Source organism: Carlito syrichta, unplaced genomic scaffold (assembly GCF_000164805.1).
Source record: "Carlito syrichta isolate Samal-C Ts95f unplaced genomic scaffold, Tarsius_syrichta-2.0.1 Scaffold315407, whole genome shotgun sequence".
NCBI classification, from domain to species: domain Eukaryota; kingdom Metazoa; phylum Chordata; class Mammalia; order Primates; family Tarsiidae; genus Carlito; species Carlito syrichta.
The window spans coordinates 1053369-1062728 of NW_007259503.1; the positions used below are offsets into that span (position 1 = coordinate 1053369).

General features: G+C 39.0%; 2 protein-coding genes across 2 annotated transcripts in view; both read left to right on the forward strand.

The window, feature by feature from the left end:
- Window positions 1-9360, forward strand: part of TMEM245 (transmembrane protein 245) — a 133018-nt gene that overhangs the window by 114893 nt on the left and 8765 nt on the right. The window lies entirely within an intron of this gene.
- The window catches only part of CTNNAL1 (catenin alpha like 1), a 74765-nt gene that overhangs the window by 482 nt on the left and 64923 nt on the right, over window positions 1-9360 (forward strand). The gene's annotated exons all lie outside the window — the stretch shown is intronic.

Consider the following 9360-nt stretch of genomic DNA (forward strand, 5'->3'; position numbering starts at 1 on the left):
CATTCATCCGGGCTCCCTGCGCCTTCCCCTCGAGCTGCTGCTCACTGCAGTCGGCTTTTGTCCGGCCTCCGGGGAGAGTGACGCCGGGGACTGAGAGTTCATCCGCAGGCTCGCACACCCTTCGCCGGGCCCCGTGTGCGGGGGAGGTGTGCGGTGTTGCCCGCCGATCCGCTCACCGACGCGCTTCGATCCGGATCTGGAAAAGTTGCTGTTATCGGAGCTGGGTTACCCGCAGCCCGAGGGCTAGGATTCCTCACCTAGATCTGCGGGGAGGCGCCCAGCGCGGTTGTGGGGAGTGAGGCATTTCTGTGCCCTCGGGCGCGCGTGGGCGGTGTGTGACTCACACCCAGGTTGGAGCGTCCTAGTGACTCACACTAGGATCACCGAGATTTTCGCGGTAGAAGGCATCTTAAAGGTGATCTGAGTCTACATTAAAACATTCTTTCCTCACAGCATCCTTGACACCTGGCCACTAGTCCCCCACTTAAACATGTTCGGTGATGCGGAGTCTGTAGCAGTTCCGTAGAATTTTAAATGCCGCCTCTTCTCCAGCCCAGTCCTGCAAATATTTGAAAACAGCAGTCACATATGTCCCTAAATTCCTGTCACGCTGATTAAATCAACAGCCTCGTTTTCTTCACCTTCGCGTGGCCAACAGAGCAGTGATGTTTGTACCTGACACTCCACGTCCTTCTGGTGCCTGATACAGAGGCTGGACAGTGGGAGGGAGTGTTTGGATATCTTAGCAACACCTGCACCACCTGTCCTCTCCCCAAAAGATGACCACCGCCACCAGTGCAATCACAACTCAAAATGAGAAATCCTGGAGCGGTTTTAGGTGACAGAGTGATAAGAGAGTGGTGGAGTTCAAGTTGGTAGTTTTTTCCTCCACTTATTTAATAATACTTATGTAATGCTTACTATATGCTAGGCCATATTCTAAACACTTTGTAAACATTAATTCATTTAATTATCATAATAATCCTGCGAGGTAGACATATGTTCATTCTCATAATATGGATGAGGAAATGGAGCAGTAGAAAGGTTAAGTACCTTGTCATTAGGGCTTTTAAGTATAAATGCCAAACGGATTTGAACCCAGGTAGTCTGGCTCCAGTCTATTCTTTTACATTGTACTGTGTCCCCTCTAGAGATTAGAAGCAGTGGTGAGGTCATCTAGTAGTAGGTATGGAAAAAAAGAGTCTACAGTGGAAAAACAAACTAGAAGGTTGTAATCTGGAGAAATGGTAACTTTTCACTGTATCACTGCTAAAAATGTGTCAGTCCTAACAGCTCTGCATTATATACTTTTGGGATAAAAGAAGGCAGGGCATGTAGGAGAGTGGAGAAAGAAAAGGATGAATTGCTGCTGAGAGTTAACTAGAGGTCAATGCCAAAGGCAAAGAATGACTGCTTCTCCCACCACCACCACCCCCAGTTAAAACCTTCAAGGCCACAGCTGAGGTTCTGCATCCCACGCATTATGTATCCACAGCTATGTCTCTAGCACAACACCATAACTGATATTTCTAACAAATGACCTCAACACAAAAAGCTAAATTATCCTTAATAACAAGAAATGCATAAAACAAGGTCAGGATACTGTTGGTCAGGGTGGTGGCTCATGCCTGTAATCCTAGCACTTTGGGAAGCTGAGGCGGGAAGATTGAGGACTAAGTTCAGAATTAGCCTGGCAACATAGTAAGACCCTGTCTCTACAAAAAATTGTTCAAAAAGAAAAGAATATTGTGTTAGCAAGGCAAGGTGGAGTACAATTTAGAATGGTTTTAAAGTTTCAATGAGTGTTAAGAGATTAAAACTGCAACTCTATAGAAAAATCATAGTCTCATAGTCCAGAAGTATCATAATCTCATTTTCTTTTTTTTTTTTTTTTTGAGTTGGAGTCTCACTCTGTTGCCCAGACTGGAGTACAGTGGCTGCTCCCGGTCACCGCAGCCTTGACCTGCCGGGCTCTGGCGATCCTTCCGCCTCAGCCTTCCAAATAGCTGGAACTACAGGCACGTGCTACCATGCCCGGCTAATTTTTTGAATTATTGTAAAGATGAGGTCTTGCCAAGTTGCCCAGGCGGGTCTCAAACCCGCGGGCTCAGGCATAATCTCATTTTCTAAGGATGTTGTATTAACTTTTTTTTTTCCTCTTAAGACAAGGTCTTATTCTGTTGCCCAGTCTGGAGTACAGTAGTGTCATCATAGCTTACTGCAACCTGGAAATTCTTGGCTTAAGTGATCTTCCCACCTCAGCCTTACAAGTAGCTAGGACAACAGGTGCATGTTACCATGCCCAGCCAAGTTTTGTTGCTGTTTTGTTTAGACAGGGTCTAACTATGTTGTCCAGGCTGGTCTCAAACTTCTGGCCTCAAAAAATCCTCCTGCCTTAGCCTCCCAAAGTGCTGGGACGGTAAGTCTGAGTCTCTGTGCCTGGCCAGATGCTGCATTATTATCTAACTTGTTTCACCATCTCATCCACAAGGATTTTTTTTCAGGGCTTATGTTCCAGTTAGTAGACAAGACATGTATAGAATAACACATGCAAATATAAAATGAATGTCATCAATACAAGTATTCTAGGAGCTCAAAGAAGGCATGAATTAGTTAGGAACAATGCCATGGAAGAAACAATTTTGAGATAAACAAGTAGGACTAGCACTATACAGTTTAAAGTAGATAGTTTATTTTATTTTATTTTATTTTTTGAGTTGGAGTCTCACTCTGTCGTCCAGACTGGAGTGCAGTGGCCGCTTCCGGCCACCGCAGCCTCTACCTGCTGGGCTCCGGCGATCCTTCCGCCTCAGCTTTCCAAGTAGCCGGAATTACAGGCATGCGCTACCACACCCAGCTGCTTTTTTTGATTTATTGTAGAGATGAGGTCTCGCTGCCCAGGCGGGTCTCGAAACCATGGGCTCAGGCAATCCACTCACCTCAGCCTCCCAAAGGCGTGGGATTACAGGCTGAGCCACCGAGCCTGGCTGACAGTTTATTTTCTGATGTCATCTGCTTCTTTTGACTGGCCAAGTGAGACATTCTGGGTTATTGACCTTATTCTAGGAATGTAAGATTATGACGTTATTAGAAGAATGTATATAATTTTCTGCATTCAAATGTTAGAAGAGTTACATGTTCATAAAAATATATGGAGAAAACGTGTTCAATTAAATTTAACGTCTAATCATTATAAAAAGCACTTAGCAAACTACTAATAGAAAAACACTTTTTTTTTTTTAAACTTAGTAGAATTTAAAAAACTTAGTTAACATTACAGGGACTGACAATTAAGTTCGCGAACGTATCACCAGGCACTTATGTTGGCAGCGCTACACAAAAATCTCTGTAGGTTTCATAATCTTGTTATATCAGTGTCTCACAGCTGTGTTTGTGTTGATGTGTGGTAGTGTCTTGCTGAGTGGCATTCATTATTGCTGTTGCATATTTTTGTGTGCTGTCATGGAATGTCAGAGCTTGAATTAGAGCAATGAACAAACATTAAATTTCTTGTTAAACTTAGCAAGAGTGGAAGTGAAATCAGGAACATGTTAGTCCAAGCTTAGGGGGATAATGCCATGAAGAAAATGGCAGTGTACAAATGGATTAAACATTTTTCTGAGGAGAGAGAAAGTGTCACTGATGAAGAGAGGTCAGGATGGCCAGTAACGAGCTGAAAACATTGCAAAAATTCATCAAATTGTGCATCAAAATCGTCAGCTGACTGTGAGAAGCACAGCAGGCCAAATAAACATCGATAAAGAAGCAGACAAATCTTAACTGAAAATCTTGGCATGATAAATGTGTGTGCAAAAATGGTCCCGAAAGAGCTCTTGCATCACAACAAGGCACCAGTTCACACAGAACTGTTTGTGAGGAAGTTTTTAACCAGTAAATAACTGTGTTGGAACACCCTCCCTACTCACCTGACTTTTTTTTTTTTTTACCTGAAGATAAAGAAAATACTGAAAGGAAGACATTTTGATGACAGTCAGGACATCAAGGGTAATACGCTGACAGCTCTGATGGCCATTCCAGAAAAAGAGTTCCCAAATTGCTTTGACAGGTGGACTAGGTGCTGGCATCAGTGCATAGCTTCCCAAGGGGAGTACCTCAAAGGTGACTGTAGTGATGATATTCAGCAATGAGGTATGTAGCATTTTTTCTAGGACAAGGTAGCGAACTTAATTGTCAGATCCCATGTAACAAATTTAAAATAAACATTTCCTTTAAAAACAGAAGCAAGAATAGGATGCTTGCTATCATAGCTTCTATTCAACACTATACTGGAAATCCTAGCCAGTGAATAAGACAAGGAGAAATAAAATGTGTAAAGATAGGAAAGGAAATGTCAAAAGTCTCACTGTGTTATAATAATCTACATAGAAAACTCAAAAGAGTCTACAAATAGCCAGGCATGGTGACTTATACCTGTAATCCAAGCACTCTGAGAGGCTGAGGTGAGAAGATTGCCTGAGCCCAGGGGTTCAAGACCAACCTGGGCAACTTGGCGAGACCTCGTCTCTACAATAAAGCAAAAAAAAAAAAAAAATTAGCTGGGAATGGTGGCACATGCCTGTGGTTCAGGTGCTTGGAAGGTTCAGGCAGAAGGATCACCTGAGGCAAGCAGGTTGAGGCTGCGGTGGCGGTGAGTGTGCCACTGTACTCTAGCCTGAGCAACAGAGTGAGATTCCGACTCAAAAAAAAAAGAGTACAAATAAATTATAAAAATTAGGAGTGTTTAGCTAGTTCATTAAAGATAGAATATTAAAGTCAATTATACTTTTCTATATTAATAATCAACAAAAAGTAATTCTTTAAAAAAACCAGTTATAATAATAATTACAACAAAATATCAAATTCTTAGGTGTATATATATGTATGTAAATATATCTAAATATCTTTATCTATCTACCTATAGCAAAAAAGATGGCAAGCTTCTTGGAGAAAATTTTTCAATTTTATCAAAAGCCAAAGTAGATCTAAATAAATGGGAAAGAAGTATAGTGTTCATGCCTAGGTTGACATATTATAAACATATCATTTTTCTCTATTAATTTAATACAACTCCCATGAAAATTTCAACAGAATATTTTGGTAGAATTTGATTAAATTAATTATAAAGTTTATATGAAAGAACAAAGAGCCAAGAATAGCCAGAAGAGAAACAAGGTGGATGAACTTGCTCTACCAGATTTTAGGACTTATTATGGAGTATTAGCAATTAAGACAATGTGGGTAGAAGAACAGGGAAGGAAGAATAGATGGGTGAAATAGAATGGAGAACCCTGGAACAGCTCCACATGTATATAGAAACTCAATAAATGACAATTGGCATTGCTGTTGAGTGGGGAAAGGAACTTTTTTTAGAAAATGAGACTAAGGGCAACCACCCCCCCCCCCCCCCCACTGTGAAAGCTTTTCTGTCCTTTCAATATATCCTGCTTTCTCACTAAAAAGAAAGAAAGAAAGAAAGAAAGAAAATAAGACTAAGAACAATTGGTTATCTAAATAGAAATACATGAAATTGGGTCTTTGCCTCACAACATGTAAAAAAATTAATTCCAGATGGATTAAGGACATTATTATCAAAGTAAAAACTTACAATACTTTTAGGAAAAAAAAATAAGGCGATATCTTCACTACCTCATGATGGGAAAGGATTTCTTAATACACCAAAAGTACAAACTCTAAGGAAAGATTGATAAATTTGACTTCATTAAAATGAAGAACCTCTGTTCATCAAAAGACATTATAAAAGTAAAAAAAATAAGTAATAAAGTGGGAGAATACAATTGCAACAAAAGTAACCAACAAATGATTTGTAGTACCTAGAATAAAGGACTTCAGTGAATCAAAAATAAAAAGATTAGCCATTAAAAATTGAAAAGAAGTATTCATCTACAGAAGAGAACACGGTTGGCTGAAAGATTTGTGGCAAGATTTTCAATTTTGTTAGAAATCAATGAAATACAAGCTAAAACCACAATGAGAACAAGTGTTGGTAAGGGTGAAGATCATGGGAATATCAGTGGCACAACCATTTTGGAAAACAGTGTAGTCTAATCCATTAAAATTGAATGTGGGTATTACCAATGACCCAGCAATTATACTCCTAAGTCTATATTCCTAGAGGAACCCCTGTGCATATATTAGAGAAATGGACTGAAATATCAATAGCATTTTTACTTCTGATATCCCAAATTGGACCACCTAAATGTCTTTTAACATTAGAATGTTTAAATAAGTTGTGCTATGCTCAAACAATGAAATACATGTCAGTGAAATGAATGAACCATAGCTGTCATCAGTATGGATCATAGCATAATATAATGTTGAGTGGAAAAAGATAAACCAACAAAACTAAACCAAATATCATTTAGAGTTATATTGTATGTACAATAGTTATAGGAAATGGCTAGCACAAAATCAGGCCAGTGGTTTCTTCTGGGGTGAGGGAGGGAGATGGTCTAGACAGGGAGGATGCCACAGAGTACATGGGCTGACAGAGATACTGGCATTGTTCTCTTAAGCTTGGTGGTGATACATAGGTCTTTCTTTCATTTCTTTAAACTGTACATATATGCTATATGTACTCAAATGTTGTATGTTTCATAATTCAGACAATTTGTGGAAAAGTCCTAGGCTAAGTACCAAGTATATTTTCTGAAGAGCAACTCCTTACCTCCTGTAATAATCACTTGATTCTCCCCATCAAAACTCCTACTTCCAGTCTTATAATGCTTTTATCCAAGGAAGGAAGGAAGGAAGGTTATCTACTACAGAGCTCTACCCTCATGTGGAATGTTATTCTACTGCCCGCTAGTCTTTTCCTGTCTATGATAGATTTCCTTAATTTATCACTATATAGACACCTTAATACATTTCTAAGGTCACTCACTTCGTTTTCCCACACCTCTCTCCATTGTCCTAGAAGTTTTTCAAAATCCTTGTTTCAATCAGTTAGGAATGAAGAGAGTAGATAAGGGCCCCTCTCTGCTCTTCACTGATTTGTGCATTTGAATATTTATGTTTTTAATTGCAGAGATAAAGTGTAGAATTCAAATAATGGTTTTGTAAAGTCAGTGGAAGTGCTGTCTTTCTACCCTCTTAGAACGCATACTCCCATGATTGTTTGCTTCCATATAGTTTTCTATAGCTGATTAGATGAATTTAAGTTCTTGAAATTCTGAGAATTATATATAACTAATGCGTTAAGCCCACAGATGAGTTTCTGTGTCCCAAGCTTCTAGATTATTCTTCAAGTCCCAGGGAATTGGGCTTTGTTCTTTTTTCTGAGATACTACTACCTTTTTTTCTCCCTCCTATCCTCTCTCATTTGCTTTCTTGCCTTCCCACAAAAAAACAAGTAAACTAAGAAAGTCCATTACAATCAAGGGCTTACTGTCAGTTATTCTAGAAAATAACATTGCAAACATGGGGAAAGAATAGATTCTAGAAATCTAACCGGTGTAATAATAGTATGTGTTCACTATATACTATACACTAAGTGGTGTTCACTATATATTACACACTATGTGGTGTTCACTATATACTACACACTAAGTACTTTGCATTTACTAATTTATTTGTTACCTGCAATAACCTTATGAGATGGGTACTATTATTATTCCTGTTTTCACAGGTGAAAACACTGAGTCACAGGAAGGCTAAACAACTTGCCACATGGTCACATAACAGCCAGAATTCAAACCCAGGCAGAGTTATGTTAGAGTCAATGCTTTTAACTGCTAGGATATCCTTTGTTGGTGTTTTGTACTTCTTAACACCTTTTATTAGAACGTATCAAGTAAACCCTGGTTTTTATTCTTTTATTCTACAGCAGAGTCCTTCAGTATGCCAGATCTTCTTTCTTCTCCCATGGGATGCCTTTTCTGTCCTCTTTTCTGGTTTGTTCAGGTGTTCTCTAGACTCTGGTGTTAGGGCAACTACAGGTTGTGACTGCCAATTAAGTATGTCTCCTGTTTTTGCTGAATAATAGCTAAAATTTTATTTGGTATGTTATAATTTACAAAGCACTCTTACTAGCTGTCTTTCTCTTGATCTTTACCATTATCCTGGGAGATAAAAGAGGCAGTGTGGTGATTAAGAGTGTAGGCAACTTCCTGGCTTTGTGACCTTAGACAAATACTTAACCTCTTCAAATTCAGGTTATCTGTAACATGAGGGTAATAATGGTATGTATCTGTTAGATACTAGAGAAGTAAGCATTAAATGAATTGATACATGTAAAACACATAGGCTAGTGCCTGGTACTGTTACACTTACATGCTAGCCTTATTTTTTGCACAATAAGGATATTGAAGTTTAATCTCAATTTTGTAAAACTATGTGTTTAAGTGTGTATATGTATAAAACAAGATGGGAAAGAGTTATGCCAGAATGCTCGCTGGGTAGTGAGTGATTTTTATTGAGGCTTTCCTGTATTTCCAATTTCTGATTTTTTAAAAACAATTGACATGCGTAACTTTTGAACCTTCCTTTTAAAACATTTGAAAATAATTTTAGAATATAAGTAGACCTTTTAATGAGGAATTTTATAAATTAACTCCTCTAGATGAAAATTTTAAAGGCATACCTATATTTGGATTGAACATTTTCCAGACTGCTTTCCAGTAAGAGGAAGGCAGCCACACCTAATTATGCACTGGGGAGGATACTTCTGGTGAGAGCAAAGTGTGTGTTTTGGAACTGAACAATAGTTGGTATTTTAGCCTAATTGCAGTATCTTTTCTTCATAATTGAAAATTTAATACTTCATGTAAACAGAGGATTAAATAAACAGAATCTCCTTAGTTTGTTCAGGTTGCTCTAACAAAAATACAATAAACTGGGTGGCTTAAACAACAGAAATTTGTGTCTCACAATTTTGGAGGCTGGGTAGCCCAATCTCAAGGCACCAGGAGATTCAGTATCCCGTGAGCGCCCACTTTCTGGTTCATAGATGACTGTCTTCTCACTGTCCTCTCATGGTGGAAATGGGTGAGAGAGCTCTGTGAGGCCTGTTTTAAAGAGCATTAATCCTATTCTCAAAGACTTCACCCTCAAGACTTAATTTCTCCCCAAGGTCTCACCTTCTAATACCATTACAGGGGGGGGGGTTAGGATTTCACCATGTGAGGTTGGAGGGGTTGAGAGCACAAATATTCAATCTATAGCAAGAAGTTAAACTCCTTTCACTGCAGAATTTCTTCCAAGACGGTGGTTTGGAATAGTCAATGGTGGTCAAGCTCTCTGTTTTTCATGTGATAATAAGAATTCCCTGGAGTCTCAGGTGTGGAGAAGGACTGGTGCTAATAGGATTCATATTTATTCCGTGCATCCCAGGACCTTTTTTTT